The following is a 16,364-nucleotide window of genomic DNA, read 5'->3' as shown; positions in this document are numbered from 1 at the left end:
ATACTCCCAAAACATGGCTGCTCTAGCCCTTTGTAGTGCAGTGTGGGAAAATGTGACTGTCCACCAAACTTGACTGTCCAGAAGACAAAGGAAGTTGGCCCAAGGGATTGTGGGATACTTTTGGCGGACTCCCAGAGCATGAGCCTAGTGGGGGTGCATCTACACTGCAAAGCAACAGGTTTTGAACCCTGGTCCTGGCTTGATTCAGGATCAAACCCTCCAACCCATGGGTCCTGGGGCTCTGGGTTAGCATGATTTGGGTGTAGAAGGAAGGGGGCTTAGGCCTGAGCATGTGTTTGAGCCCTGGACTCACATTGCACTGTAGATGTAGCCTGTGATTACAGATCTTCCAGTAAATATACTCCCGAGCATTCTTCTTTGCCTTAGTCCATAACCTCAGTCACCATCGACTCCAAACTTCACAGTGTTCTCCATTAACACCACATCTCAGCCACAGGCCCAATCGAAAATGCAAAGAATTAAATGGAACGAAAGTTATTCCTTCTCCTTCATCGTGACAAATTTTACTTCTGCCAGAAGTGAAAGGATCTGTTCAAGTTCATCATGTATTACTGATACTATATCCATCCAGCCTGCCTCCCCTGCTCTGCCTGAGATTTTGTGGTTCAGTGTGGCTACAAGGAATTGGATATATGCATTGTGGGTGACTTCGTGTGTTATAATTGTGAACTTACTGTGTTGCTAGGGAGTCTGTGAATATTCAGGGGATAAAGGGTAGGAGTTTTGTTGGTGGGTGGGTGAGTACATGGATATGGGTTGGTGGGTGTGAATATTGGTTTAACTAGTAAAGTGGGTTGACATTTTCTAGATTTCAATTTTTTGACAAAATAGTTCATTAAAATTTCTAATTTCCACACACAAACAAAAAAAAACCCAGGAAAAATATTGCTTACAATTTCATGAGGATTTTTCCTACTTGCTTGTTGAAATTTTTCAATATTCAATGACATTTTCATCAAAATTTCTAATTTTGATGAAAAATAAAGAAAAACTAGTGGTGAGATTTTTGGGAAACTTTTTTTCCCGTTAAATTTTTGTGATTGTGTTGGTCATATTTACACTTGAGCAACCTTAGCTCTAGGATAACAACGTATTTTTGTTTGGGGAATAAAAATATAGATATATTACGAGACACACAAAAAAAACCCTGACATTTCTGAAGAAACTTAACAGAAAATATAGATCTTCTGAAATGGACAGCCATTGATATTTAAAAGTGTGTGTGTGTGTGTGTGTGTAAGAGAGAGAGCTAAAAATAAAATATCAACAACAACAAATCAAAGACTTACTCACAAAGCAGCTCCTTCAAGACCGAAATGTCAGAACCTTTCTATCCTCATAACCAATTCCCTTTAGTGTGGTAATCCATACAGCGAGATGAAAGGGCAACCTCTGGTGCTGTTAATTGTTCTTTTCAAAGGAGAACAGCTAAACTATTAGGATAGCTTTTATTGAGCACTCAAAGGGAAATGTGTTAACCCTTGTGTGGTGGAATGTCAGGTAGGTGGAGCACTATTGTCCCTGATTTGGAGCTGGTTCACCTCTTGGGTCCTGACATTAATATGCCCACATCTTCCCTAGGACCCATAACCATATCCAAAGCTGTTATACCCTTTTATAAATTACAACATGGACTATCCAAGGCTTTAACAGGGTTTGGTGGGATGGTTAAGATTCCAATCCACACTGTAAGACAACGTAGTGCTTTAACAGAGTCTGGAGACAACCCTGTTGTAACTGGTCTCCTGACACACCTGCATTTTCAGCTTGGCTCTCATGTTTCATTTAGAGGCGTTTTCACCTCAAGGAAACTTTCCAACGTATCAAGATCTGCTTTCCAACGTATCAAGCTCACAAGAGAGACCCATCCACCTTTCACAGAGCTTCCACCATCTTTCTGAGCCCATCTGCTAATTACCCAATGGTACAGGGACTCTGTCTCCAGTGTGAAGTCAAAATGTTGAACGGATGACATCACATTCAATTTCCATGGCAACAGACTATCATCACAAACCCTGGCTAGTAATGAGTTCCTGGCAGGATCACCCAGGAGGAGGAGCTAGCCGAAAAGAGACGAGGCTGTCGTTCAGACACAAGGGTCATTAATAGCAGCAAAAGATAGGAACAGCCAGGATCAGCCATGTCAATTGTTGTCGTGCGAAATGCTACCTTTGTTTTGTCAATCATAGGATTGCGTGTCTCCCTGCTACTCTTCCCTCTGCACGAGGCTTCAATGTCATTTGAGAGCTGGTGGAAGCTGACAGTAGAGGTATTTATTTTCACAGGTTACTGGGCGAGGTCCTTCCAGGCACATGGACCCCCTACATCACCCAGAAATCCTCCTTTGGGCATTTTGCTATCAAAATATCTCCAGTAAGTTCCACCAAAGCTCCAGGCCACTGGCCTGTGCGCTTTCGGGCTTTAAAGTGAGGCCTGATGCACTCTGGATGTTTTAAGGTACAACATCAGTCAGTGATTATGTGAGTTCTGGAAGGGCCAAGGGTGGAGGAAGAAAAATAATAAGTTGCTTCTCCAGTTGACTTGACTCCTCTGGCCGATTGTGAATAGTGGGAGCTTTCCTCTCCTGCTAAACTGAGCCAACTCACCCGCTCTTCAGCACCAATGGCTGGTCTGAGGCTTGTAAGAGCAATTTCACCGGTCCCAAAGCTAGCTGGGACCCTTGTGATCATCTTGTCTGTATAACACAGGCCAGAGAACATCCCCAAAATAATTCCCAGAGCAGATCTTGTTAGAAAAACAACCAATCTTGATTTATAAATGGTCAGTGATAGAGAATCCAGCTGACCCTGGGCAAGTTGGTCCAATGGTTAATTACTCTCACTGTTAAAAAATTATTAATTAAAATGTCCGGGGAGGAAAACTTAGCACAGTCATTCCTGGGGTGGGGGAAAGTGCAGCCCCTTGTGTTCATTTTGTGGAGCCTATCATTATTTTACTATGGTAGCCCATGAAGGCTCCTAACTAAGATCAGGGGCCCATGTTGCTAGGTGCAGCCAAGACACATAGTGAGAGATGGTCCCTGCCCTAAAAAGCTTATAGGCTCAATCGACATGGCAGACAGAGTGAGGGAAACTGAGGCAGAGTCTTGCTCAACATACCCGAGTAGTGCCCAGAATAGACCCCAGGTCCCCTGATTCCTAGGCCAACCCCCGATCTGGTAGGCCTGCTTCCCTCCTGGCTCATTGTGGAAGGGGAAAGTGTAGCCTGCCCCTGGCCAGGGTAGAGCAGCTGCTGAGGCTTATGTGTGAGACAATTCTTATAACCAGTGTGAAGCCAACAAACTGGGGCTTTGCTCTTCTGGCACTTGGCTGTAATGTTCTGACTGGTAAGGAAGGGCAGATGCCAGACGACTCTGCCGAGAAAAAGGAGGCTGGAAAATGGGGGTGAGAGGAGGCCTGAGGGAATAGAATCTGGAAGGCCAGAGGGGACGACAGGCCACCCCCATAGTGAAAAGTCTCCCCCGCCCCAACCTAATGCCCTCTCCTGCTTGTCAGATCCCCACACAACAGCAGACAAGCCTCCCACCCCCTCAGCCACCCAAATCCTGCTGTTTTCCAAAACACAACCCTTCCTATCCCCTCAGCCTCAGGGCACATTTCTTGCCCTCAGCAATTGCCCTTCTGTGCATTTGAGCAAAATCCATGTACTGAAGAGGGTCAGACTCCAGGCAGCTTCTTGGCAGCTTGGCTCCTCAGCAAGGGGACCACGCAGAGCCCAACAGATAATAATCGTTGTGGTTGAACTGGCTGATGCCCTGTTTGGGAAAGGAAGCCAGGGGTGCATCAGCATCACCAAGGACAGGCACAGAATTCAACAGCCTGCCAAGAGAGTGGCTGTTGCTGGCCCAAGCTTTTGCATCAAGATGCTTACAGAACACCCACCAGGAGTCAGCCAAGGAACGGGGCTAGTGAGAACAAGGGTCACTCCTTCTGGGTATTTACACGCACACCCTGGTTGTGGATTTCGGTTCACAAGACACCTGCAATCTGGGAAAGGATCATTAGCCCCCTTCTAGAAAGGGGAAACTGAGGCAGAAATACCTTACAGAAGTTGTCTGAGGGGAGAGACAGGAACTGAACCCACAGCCCATAGCTCTCTCCTGTAGTGTCTTTAGCACAAGACCAGCTATCTGTGAGCAGTTCGTTGGTGCAGTGGGAGTTCACCTGAACCCTCTGGGGGAAATACAGCAATCGTTACTTCCAAGAAGACACATGCGTGTTCATATCAGGAGTCAACCTTTGACTTTAAATACATTCATTATGCCCTAACATTATGCCCTGACTTAATCCATGCAGGTCATAAAGGAGGGAGGTGCCTGCACAGCTGGGCTTCACTTGGCGTGTGCTTTCCACCCGGACTTCTATTAAGTTACTATAAGAGCCTGAAATGTTTACAGAAAAAGTTGAAACAGGAAAATGTTATATGGGCTGGGGGGAGGAATCTGTCCCAGCTTTGTGGCTTCGCCTTCACTGGAGTGAAACCAGCCTGCTGGTTCCTGTAATTGGCTAAGTAATCACAACAGCTGTGCTCCTTCTGCTCCTTGGAGGCAGGCAGAAATGACTTAGAAGGACAGAGTTTTCACTTCCATCACCAAGCTCACCCGAGTTTACAAAAGGGGCCTGTATGGCTATGACGGGTTTATAGACCCTTGCCTGGAGCCTGGCAGACAAAGGGTTAACCTTTTCCCCATGGCTAGAGAAAGGGCCACAATTACCTGCCCTGAAGGCAGGGGAACAAGGCTGGGCCAGCTGTAGCAAATTAACTAAACAACATACACACTATAAAGGGACGTGCTGTAGGGAAGGAAGGGGCTGAGTTTGGCAGTGTCAGTGTCCTCTCTTCAGCTTGTCAGCCCTGACTGTTACTTTGGCAGAGGGAAATCCTGGGGTGGGCTCTGAAAGGGGCAAGACGTTTTTTTACTTTTACTCCCCTGTTTTATCGTACAACTCAGCTGCTGCGCCCCATCTAGCTGTGTGGCCATTCCTTTCCAGTCCCAGCTGGTCTGTCCCCAGGACACACTGGGTTTCTTGTTTGCAGGAAATCCCAGTGCCCCCAGCGTCCATTCACACCCACTGAGGTACTGCGTGCTCCAAACCCAACAGTGCCCCTCAAGTACCTGTAGAGCAGAGCTGGGTGGCAAATAGCCATTGAAAAATGGCTTTGCTGTTTCTTCTGGTGGTGCAGCGCTGCCCTAACAAGGCAATGGAGGACTCCCCAGGCAGGGCTCTATGCCCCTCTCTACCGTGGTATAAGACGTTAGATGCAGAGCAGCACGCCAGGGGTCGCGCCCAGTATACAGGCCCCTGGGGGCCTGCTGCATGCCCTGAAGGTGCTCTAACTTCCAGTATGGGTCAGACAAACCCCAGGGAGCACAAAGGGGGCATACAGTACCTTCCCCTTGTCCCAGCTCTCCTGAGGGCTTGTGCTCCTGGCTGTAATGCCCAGCACTTGGGGGCTGTGGTTGAAGGGAAATCTGGATGGGTTCTCTCTGCTGCAATAGGGTAATGGGGTCTATTAACAAGGGGCTCTTTCCAGCCATTCAAAATTGAGAAACCTGTTATTTGTATTAGGGCAGCACCCAAGGCCCCAGCTGAGAGAAGGGCTCCGTTGTTCGGGGTGCTGTACATACGCATAATAAAGAAACGGTCCCCGCCCTGAATTTACAGTCTAAATTGCAGTGGGTTTGCGCTTTCCTCAGAGCTGATTTCCTTTATGTTATTTCTGCCCTGCCACACTTGGCCCCGTCTCACCTAAACGGCAGTCCATGGCAGGCGTATTCCTTTCAAAACGCGCCTGAGTTCATAACCTTCTCGGAGCAAGCATGAGACGTGTGGTGCACACAAACCCATTAAGGCCCAGGGGCTCCACCCTGTGCCTTTGATAGGAGGAGGTACAGGAGAACTTTCTCTTTGCTAGTGGCCTCCCCTTTCCGGACGTAGGCTGTGCAAATTCTGGGTCTGCCACCTCCGCTGCTTCCACGCGTGTTACTCTTTGACGGGCCACCCGTCTGGCTAGAAAAGCTGCAATGTGATTAAGTGGGAAAGAGGTGGGAGGGGAGCAAGAGATAGGAAGAAGGCAAGGGGCATAGCAAGAAGGGAGAAAAAGAGAGACTGGTGGATGGGGGAAAAGATGAGCAAGAGCTAGTAGTGTGAATGGCATGTAGGGTATAATGAGCTGCGATGGAGCTAGCCCCAGAGCCTGCAGCTTAACAAGACACAGCAAGGAAGCATTGCATGTACTGAACATCACACTAATGCCAAGAGAGGCGGAGGGGGGGGACAAATGCAAAGAGCCGTGGCTACTCATAGATGTTGCAGGTGCTGTTTTTCTGATGAGCTTTGGCTGCTTCCTCTGAGTATGCAGCTTCCCTTTGGAGGTGCCAATGATGTAATTCTGGAGCAAAACCCTTCTCCGGCTCCCATTGTTAGTGAGCCTCGAAGACAAGCAAGCACTTGCATGCTTACCAGCTCCCCTGGCTTGAAGCAGCTCAGTGCGGAGAACAATACTCATTGTAAATACGGTCCTGAGACTTGCTCCTTTCAGACTGGCAGGAACGCAGGGAAGGAGGCTTAAAACCCTTAATTTGTATGGAAGTTAGAAGCTGGTGCCTAGAGGTTTTATACCAATCAGCTTTGAAGCAATTAAGCATGATTGGGAAAACATTACAGCTTGTTTAATGGGGTTGTCGGCTCTCCAGTGGAGCCTGGCTCAGAACTATTGCTCTTTAATGTGAAGGCTTCCTTCAAGCGATAAAGAGTTAATAGGATGTTACTTATGAGAGTGGCTTGATAGCTAAATTCCATACTAATAATTTACAAGGCATTTACACTAAGGAACTACTCTGGCACATTAACAGCCTTTGGTGACCTCTCTGAAATGAATTGGTCTCACTTCAGTTCCCGTGGCCATGTGTCCAAATGGCTTATGCCTCTTAGGCACATGACTTGAATGCATCATAAAGGAACACTCCTTGACTCTGTAGTGCGCAACAATCTCAAGGCAGAGTCTTGTTCTCCCTGGTGCCCAATGCATTGCCTGTTTTACACCTTGGAGTTAAGAATGAGTGAACCCCCAAAAGTCCAACGGTCTTCAAAAGCACCTGAACTCTTGATGCTTATTTACACCTTATTTCCATACTCCAGATTTTTCTGAGGTTCTCCCACCTCCATCTTTCCCCATCCAATCCACCCACCTTCAGTGATTTCCAGCGTAGGGAAAAGATCTGGGGCTTTTCTCCCCTGTAGTAGGAGACAATATAAATTGAGGGAGGGGTCTAAAGCTTTACTCTCCCCATTCTGTGTGTGCGGAAGACATTGGCGTGCCAGTTCTGGCTAAACAAAGCAGATGGGTCACCATGAAAACTCTTATGTGGAGGTATCCACTTTCAGCGGTTAGGTGAAAATGGTGCCCTCCTCTCTGGGCCTGAACTGTCACTGAGTGTTCACATTCCTCTCTTGTTTCTCATTGGTGGAGGGTCTTGGCCCTGCCAGAATTCTCCTGGAGGGCTGGAGTTTTTCTGACGTGGAATGACCTCTCTTCCACCTGCTCCTCCAGTTGCATTTAAGTCTTCAAGCAATAAAGATTATATTTCTGCTCTGGATTCTCAGATATTTTTACAAGCAAGCGCCGTAAAAGGGAAGCCTCTGATTCAGTAGTAAATATCGCAACCTGTCATGTTCAAGACAACGTGTGCCCAGAGCACATCACATTCCCTTACGCTCCCCCAAATCAATCTGTTCAAAGAAGAACAGAGGAGGGAAAACTCTTTCAGCATCTGACCATTAGTTGTTTTCAGACAGACCTCTTTTTGCGTAGCGTCCTTGCCAAAGGCGCCGGAAAATTCCATCGCTTTAATTTATAACTGCAGTCATAGAGTACTGTCTCTTTAAAGATCAAAGCCAGGAGACCAAGAGCCTGGGAGATGGGAACTAAAGGAAAGATTCCGGTGATATAAACTCTTCTTGCTTGTGGAATAAAAGGCAGCTGTTAAACCAGCTTAATGTGTCCTGCTTCCTTACATAGCAAGGGCCAAACCGTTGTGGTAATTGCTTTCCCAGCAATAAATTGACTATGTACGTTTAGGTTTCAATTAATTTGCTTTCTCTAAATGACCTGCCTCCTGGTGCTTCCAGCAATCAAACCTCTTTAACTGAACACAGCATTTGCCCTATCTGCTTGGAAAAGGGTGGACAAAAGTAGGGCAGTGGAATCCCGTGGGAGGGCAATGCAGAACAAAGGAAGCTGGGGGAGAAGAGACACAAAGCACAGGCCGCACCCTGCAGGCAGGAGACATTCCATTCCTTCCCGAGTAGCCAAGGGAGAAACTGGGTGTGGACCTGATCCAAAACCTATTGGCACTCTGGTTGGTTCCAGTGGCATTTGGATCAGGTCCTAAGTCCTCAGCGGCAAAAAGGCAGAGTGGAACAGCAAGCCAAGCTGTCCTTCCAGGGAATCTCCCTTCTGAGCTGGACCGCTTCTTCCAGGAGGGTCGAGGAAGTGGCAGGGATTTAAGGCGTATGGTGACTTTGGAACGGCGCCACCTCTAGATCCATCTTCTGAAATAAAGATTTACAAAATGTGAGCCTAGAGAAGAGGGAAAGGAGGTGGGGTGAGGGCATGGCTTCAACTCCAGTGGAGAGGCAGGTGCTGGCTGCTTCGGGAAGCAAGCCAGCAGCAACCGAGCAAAAGAAGAAATCCACCGGGAAGATGAATTCGCTGATGTTTTTGAGTCCCCAGACTAGGCAGGGTGGGAGGATCTGGAGAGGGGGAATGGGCCCATCAAAGTACACATCCCCTCCAAATGGATATGAATTGTTTATTTACGGTCGCACCTCTGATGTGCTGGGCACACACCAATACTCACAAAGGATGGTGCTTGCCCTGTGGAGCTCACAGTCTAAGGACACAGGAGCAGCAAATGGCTAGGAGAAAGGGAACAGTGGGCAGTTAATATACAAGTCAGCTAGATTCATGGCAAGCAGCATGGCAGAAGTGGGTCTTTAAGAGGATTTATGTGTGGACAGAGGAGGAGCCACTGAGCAATGGGGCTACGTGGAAAATAGAGGCTGGAACCATGTTGATGCAAAAAGCAAGTGACACCAGCCTCCCTCCATCCCTCTTGTCCTTTTTCTTTCTGCAACTTTTCAGGTGTCTGGGGCCTTCCCTGTCACTCCCACCCCTTTCCAAGCACTTGGATCAACTCTTTTTTAGCCAGCACCTTCTCTCTGATGCCAGAAATGTTTCTGTTTCCATCTGAGATGATGTAACTAGTGTTGAGGTGAAGGAGGGAGGAAGGGAGGAAGCGGATTACTCTTACTTTCAGCTCTGACATCCAAATCTGGGGGTGCCCTTACCTTTCCCTGCCCAATGAAAACAAGCCTCTCAGAAATCAGTTCCGACCTCCACCATGGAAGGGAGGGTGCAGGCCCAGCTCTGCCATGGTGCTAATATAAGTCAGACCTCCTAGAACACCCCCTTCATAAATGCAGCCAGTTGTCTTTTCTCACTGGGTCTGCTCATCATGCAAGAAAGGTCAGATCCCTTTCCGTAGCCGGTTTCCAGCATTGTTTCTATGATACAGTGTGGAAAATGTCCACAGCCAGTCTAAGCTAATACACCATTGCTAGCACTGGCATGGCTGCTCCTGTACTGAAAAACCTTTGTAGGGTAGAGGCACCTTCACAGTCTAATAATCTTCTCACCCCTCCGTCTCCTGGCTGAGGCAATCGTTCCAGGGCTCTCTTCAAAACCAATCAATGACACTTCTTTGTCATCTAAACAAGGCAACCATGGGTCAGTGTGATTCAAGGCCTACCTCCCAGGGTCTCCTACTCCCTACCACCGTGGAGAGTGAGTGGCAAGGTTTAGGAGTCAAACCCAGGTTTCCCGCAAACCTTGTGGCTTGTAATGCTTTCCTCTTTCTTCCTATTTTTGTGGGACAGATCAGTTAGTGATTCAAGAGGAGAAAAATACCATTAAACCAAAGGAAGCGAGCCGTCCGCCTCTTTCAGTTAGAACAAGCAGCTGTTGGAAATGTGCATATGTGGAGCAATAATGCCAAATGAAACAGTGACTTCTCAATTATGATCATTTAGGCTTCATTTAGCAGACTGAAAAGAAAGCACAGGGTTTAATTGCATGAGAGAGAGAGAGAACCTCCAAAGCTGCCAGGCCCAATCAAATGGCCTTGAGAAATAGCACTGTATCTGCTCTGGGGGAGTTCATTCTGTGTCCAAAATACAGACAGGACCTCTCCACTCTGGCCGATCTGACTAGTGTACAGGGTGAGTCTTTGAGAACAGCAAAGCCCAGAATCATATCCCCTCTCCTTGTGATTTTTAGGTCTCCTTAAGGATCAGGGCTAATAACATTCTAGCTCTTTTTTAGATAACTTTCACCATCACCAGCATGGAAAGGACAGTCTGGGATTGGGATTCTTTCCCACGGCCATTGGTAATTCATGGTGTCTCCCTCTGGACCTACCGGGAGAGAGGGAGTGAGGGACATCAGGAAAGAAAAGGAGAGAGGAAGATGCTAGGAAGAAGAGCGAAGGAGAGTGTGAAATATCCCAGGGGTGGGGATGAGGAGAACAGGGAGACCCACAAATGGCTTGTGAGTTGGGAAGAGCACAAAAAGAGGGAGAGAGGAGGGGTGGACAACAGAGATGGGGTGGCAAATAACAAAGAGACAAAGCAAATGAAAGGAGATGGGCTGCTGCTCTTCAACAGAAGACCCAGAGATATGGTCCAAGGGAGGGAGAATAACAGAAGAGACAACAATAGAGAGACACGAGACAAGGGGAGGAAGATGAATAGAATGGGCCGGAACTAGAAGGAGAAAGGAAAGAGGCTAAAGACATGGAAGGAGGAGAGCAAAGGAGCGGAAGACACACAGCACATTCGTTTCAGTGAATTTTGAGTAATTGTGTTCCACTTGATTACTATGAGTTATATTGCGGTTGGGCCTGGAGGCCACCACCAGGTGAGACTCCTTTTGTTCTCGGCTCTATATAAGCAAGTGGTAAATGGCAGCCCCTTCCCCAAAGAGCTCTCCCAGTCTGTTTGGGTCTGTGATAAACTGCCCTGCATCTCTGTAGGTTTAAAGGTCAGCCATGGAGAGATCCTCTCATTCTATTATTACTGCTGGGTGCTCTGGAGTCGGTAGTTAAGTACTTTGGGGGTAGGGAAGGAGATGAGACAGAGGAGGGAAAATCATTCCTCTGGCCCTCCTAAAAGCCCTAAGTCGGAGCTGTTCCTACCCAGATATTCACACACAACTCCCTCCCCTGCACCACAAAGTGAGCACGGGCCTTCTCCGAGTGGTCACAGCCCCATCAACCCCACCCCTTGTGGCTAGAGGCCATTGCATCTTATTTACACAGTTCTTCTGTGCCCTTCCCCGACTAGTCCTTTGCACCCCCATAAAGAAGTGCACCCCACACTGGGAAATGCTGGCATAGAGCTTAAGAAGATATTTAGGACCCAAGTTGCAGAGCTAACTTTTCTAAGGTGCCTTCTGAATTTTCCCGGTGGCATAGGCCAGCATTCATCCATAGATCCATAGCTGCAGGTACAAGATAGCTCGCTGCACAATAGCACCCCTAAATCCAGGGTTTTGTACATGCCAACTGGCCAACTCACAGATGCTGGCAGTTTGCAGTTCAGACGTCTCCTGTGAAAATTTGACCCTAAAAGTTGAAAATCACAAACTAGATTAGCCGTGCCGTACAATGCAGCCGACGTAAAAAAGAAGCAGAACTCCCTCAGTATAAAGCCCCATTCCCATCCCTTCCTTCTAAAAGACACTTTTGTTGGCCATTCAGTTTTTCTGCCTTTTTTTTAATAAAAAACTTTGCCAGCTATGTTTCTCAATGTGAGCATCTAAAAATAAAATGAAAAGCCACCATCACGCCTGGCCTTGTTGCAAACTCCCATGGAAATTATTGTGGTTTCTTGCTGCTGCTACATAATTGTTTAAGAGGTGGAGTGAACTGGTGTGGTTTGGTTCGTTTTTTTCTTTCCCTTGGTCTGATTATTTTAAGCCTTCTGCGAGTCCCATACGATTGAACCTAACGTTATCTCATGCACACAGTTGTCGTCTCATTAAAAGGAAATCAGAGAAACTGACTTTAATAAATGTTAACACCCTCTGTGAAAAATCCAGCAATTAAATCTTCCTGACCCTAGACCTTTGAAAATGACACATGGCAAATCCCTTTCGGTCTTAATAAGTCCAGCCCATCAAAGGATGGTAGCACTGGGGGAGGAGGGGAGAAGGTTGGGGAGGGAGAGAAAAAGGGAAATGAATACTTAAAAAGAGTAAGAGACAAAGAATGGCCATGCCATTTTCCATCATCCACACCAAAAAGCAGAACATAATGAGCATCATTAGAATTGGCGTGATAAGATGCACTCACTCCAAGCAACATGGGTGGGGTAAAGGGATGTGGGGGAGGGTGGCATGAGAGTGGTGACTTGACCTACCATTGAGGGCACCACAACCCTCATTAGATAGATTTCCAAGGGTGCTTAAAGAATTCTATTTACCCTATAGCTATAATTTTGTTTTCATATGAGTCTCAAGCACGGAGGTATTGTGGGCATTGGAAACAACTGGACCGCAGGCGAGGGTTTAACTCCACAGACTGTATTGTCAACTCATAGATAGTAATAATCATAGGACTGGGAGGGGCCTCGAGAGGTCATCTGGTCCAGTCCCCTGCACTCAAGGCAGGACTAAGTATTATCTAGACCATCCCGGACAGGTGTTTGTCTAACCTCCTTAAAATCTCTTTAAATCTCCAATGATGGAGATTCCACAACCTCCTTGGGCAATTTATTCCAGTGCTTAATCACCCTGATAGGAAGTTTTTCCTAATGTCCAACCTAAACCTCCCTTGCTGCAATTTAAGCCCATTGCTGCTTGTCCTATCCTCACAGGTTAACGAGAACAATTTTTCTACCTCCTTCTCATAACACCTTTTATGTACTTAAAAACTGTTATCATGTCCCCCCTCGGTCTTCTCTTCTCCAGACTAAACAAACCCAGTTCTTCCAATCTTTCCTCACAGGTCATGTTTTCTAGACCTTTAATCATTTTTGTTGCTCTGCTCTGGACTTTCTCCAATTTGTCCACATCTTTCCTGAAATGTGGCACCCAGAATTGGACACAATACTCCAGTTGAGGCTGTATCAGCACGGAGTACAGAGGAAGAATTACTTCTTGTGTCTTGCTTACAACATTCCTGCCAGTACATCCCAGAATGATGTTTACTTTTTTTGCAACAGTGTTACACTGTTGACTCATATTTAGCTTATGATCCACCATGACCCCCAGATCTCTTTCTGAGTACTCCTTCCTAGGCAGTCATTTCCCATTTTGTATGTGTGCAACTGATTGTTCCTTCCTAAGTGGAGTACTTTGCATTTTTCCTTATTGAATTTCATCCTGTTTACTTCAGACCATTTCTCCAGTTTGTCCAGATCATTGTGAATTTTAATCCTGTCCTCCAAAGCACTTGGAACCTCTCCCAGCTTGGTGTTGTCCGCAAACTTTATAAGTGTGCTCTCTAGGCTATTGTCTAAATCATTGATGAAGATATTGAACAGAACCAGACCCAGAACTGATCCCTGCAGGACCCCACTTGATATGTCTTTCCAGCTTGACTGTGAACCACTGATAACTACTCTCTGGGAACGGTTTTCCAACTAGTTTTGCACCCACCTTATACTAGCTCCATCTAGGTTGTATTTCCCTAGTTTGTTTATGAGAAGGTCATGACAGACAGTATCAAAAGCCTTACTAACATCAAGATATACCACATCTACCGCTTCCCCCCATCCACAAGGCTTGTTACCCTGCCATGTGGTACTTTGACACAGTTGCTCCCAGTGGGAGCTGGAACCTGGGAGGTGGAAATAACCAACTGGTGCTACCTGAAGTCAGAACTCCTCAGAAATGGAGAAATTGGGCCTGATTTAAACTTGGGATGAAAGATGTGGGGAAGCCAGCAATTCCTATTGTGTTTGGACCAGTACTCTCCTTCTTAAACATGAATTCCTGGGTGGAAGGAAATTGTGTGTGGTGGGGTCAGTAATATTTTGTGATATGTTTAGAAAGCTGTTGGGGAAGGAAGACAGGATGAAAGTGAATTAAGTAAGGGAGGGGGGAAGCCAGAGGAGGAGGCTGCTGAAAAGCAGAAGAGGATTAAGCAGAGGCAATATGATCCATTTGTAATCAAATAGGGAGTATCTCAAGAGATCTGGGTTCAAAGCATGGTTCTGCTACCAACTCAGTCTGTGACCTTGGACAAGCCGCTTGATCTCTCTGAGCATCACTTTGTCCATCTCTTGTCAAGTGGAAATAATAATCTTTTCTCAGAGGTAAGGGACTTGATTCATGTTGAGCGTGTGTAGCGTACTGTGAGATCCGAGGACAAAAGGCACAAAGTATCATTCATGGTTCTGATTTATTCCGGCATTTCTGGCTGTCCACTGCCTGACTGCTGATACTTTTATTACTTAGACCCAACATTTCCCTTTTCATTCTATTCCCATTATCCAGCTCTTTCAGCTCTTTAATCTCGAGTGGCTGAATTGGGGCGCAACTGGGAAATAGCTGTTTTTGTGCACAGCCAGGTGAGACACTGGCAGTGAGAAATCGCTGATGCACAGGAACTCATTAGCACAAATGTCTAGAAAGCCTGATAAGAGTCCTCCAATAAGCCTGCCCAAGAGATAACAGCACTGGAAGAGGAAGAGAAATGGCCAGCCAGGGACTACAGGTTTGATTGGATTGTAACGAACCTTTAGTTCAGACACACATTTGCCTGTAATAAAGTTTGTTGGGCCAAAAAAACTTTGCTAAGAGTACACGTGATGGATGAGTGCCCAAGAGACACAAGGGCCCAGAAAGTGGAGCTGCTAATATGCAGGTGGGGTAGGTGGGGAACGTAGGAACTCTCTCTGGCTGGACCGGGGAACCCAGAAATGACCAAGCCCAGTTTATAAAGGTTAGAAATGCCTTGGGCAGGAATTGCCATCTCGTCTCTACAGGGGAGACTCTCTGGTCAGAGTCAAGGAGCCTTGCTCGGTCGCAGCATGGTGATGCTCGCTCTGCCTGTGCTGTATCTGCACTGTGGAGCAATGCCGGAGAGGACTTTAGTCGCAAGGGCTCGCAGTGCCTTTCACACCTCCTTGGCACAGTGGGTGCTGTCGGGGGATCTCCATTCAGGCTTCCCTCCTGTTGACCCTATGGCACTCATTCCTGTGGGCTGACTTTTTTTGTTGCCCATGAAATCCTGGTTCTGTGGCCCCTCCCTCTTCTGAGGGGTGGGGCTTCCACTCCATGGGTGGCTTCTGCCACTCCATGGGTGACTTCCTAGGACTTAAATAGGCTAGTGCCTTTCACACCTCTGGGTGCTGTCCAGGGTTCTCTGCTTAGTGTCCCCTCCCAGGCCCCTAGCCTCACTCCCCTTCCTGTTTTGTCCCCTGTACTCAGTTGATCCTTGTGGTCTATCCCTTTGATTTTAGGGGAAGATCTTTATTGCATTTGTGGCTGGTGCTTTGAAGGCTCCACCTGCCAATGTGGGAATCAAACAAGCCAGTACCTTTCACTAGCACTGACCGACGCAAAATCCATTGCACGTGTGTGTGCACCTTGGGCTTTTTCCCCCCAGGGCTCCCGGCTCCCACCTCAGGCTTTACTAAAACCACACAGAACATGGCTCTCCCTCAGCCGTGAGCTTGCCCAGATTCCGTGCTGCCGGGGCTCAGTGAGGAATCTCACGGCCTACAGGGGCTACGTTATCCCAGGGCTACCTGGGGCAGGATTAGGACGGTGTCTAACTTCAGCTTTGGAATTTCCTCAGCCGCTCCTGTTAGCTGAGGTCGCCCTGCCTACAGCGACTATTAATGCAAAGAGGCCCTCTGCAGTTGGCGCACGAATCTGAGCCAGCCAGCGGAGTCACTCCACGGCCCAGCTCTGGTGCAAGCGTGGTGGGTCTGTCCTCTGATATGAAAGAACGACAGCGTCCAGGGCATTATGTATCCTCCTCCCCACCACCCGCCAATGCTAGATTCTTCTTATCAGAGCTAAAATAGCCACAGGCTTTTTCTCACAGTGACAGGGTCTGCTTGGGCCCTGAGAACTCTGCTTCCTCTGTGGCAAAAGAGCATTTAATTTCCAAGGTAATTTGGCTTTGGGCAAAAAGCGATCTCCTCACCTCAGCCTGCTGCAGTGTGATCTGCCACATCCCGCGCTGCCTTGCCACTGAGAAATGGCTCTGCTAATCAGCTGCCCTGGGTAAGATGTGAGTGACTTAG

At 47.4% G+C, this 16,364-nt stretch overlaps 1 long non-coding RNA gene across 2 annotated transcripts in view; it reads right to left on the bottom strand.

The window, feature by feature from the left end:
- Positions 1 to 16,364, bottom strand: part of LOC140915534 (uncharacterized) — a 46,991-nt gene extending 30,627 nt beyond the window's left edge. Inside the window, exon 1 of one of the 2 annotated variants that reach the window (XR_012160191.2) lies at positions 16,265 to 16,364. This is a non-coding gene — a long non-coding RNA (uncharacterized LOC140915534). Of the gene's footprint in view, positions 1 to 8,905; positions 10,622 to 16,264 lie in introns of those variants that run through there. The other variant, XR_012160192.2, reaches the window with a different exon arrangement.

This window comes from Lepidochelys kempii, chromosome 8 (genome assembly GCF_965140285.1).
Source record: "Lepidochelys kempii isolate rLepKem1 chromosome 8, rLepKem1.hap1, whole genome shotgun sequence".
Lineage (NCBI taxonomy): Eukaryota > Metazoa > Chordata > Testudines > Cheloniidae > Lepidochelys > Lepidochelys kempii.
Note: the sequence above shows the minus strand (reverse complement) of the source record. Positions and strands in the feature narration are given on the sequence as shown.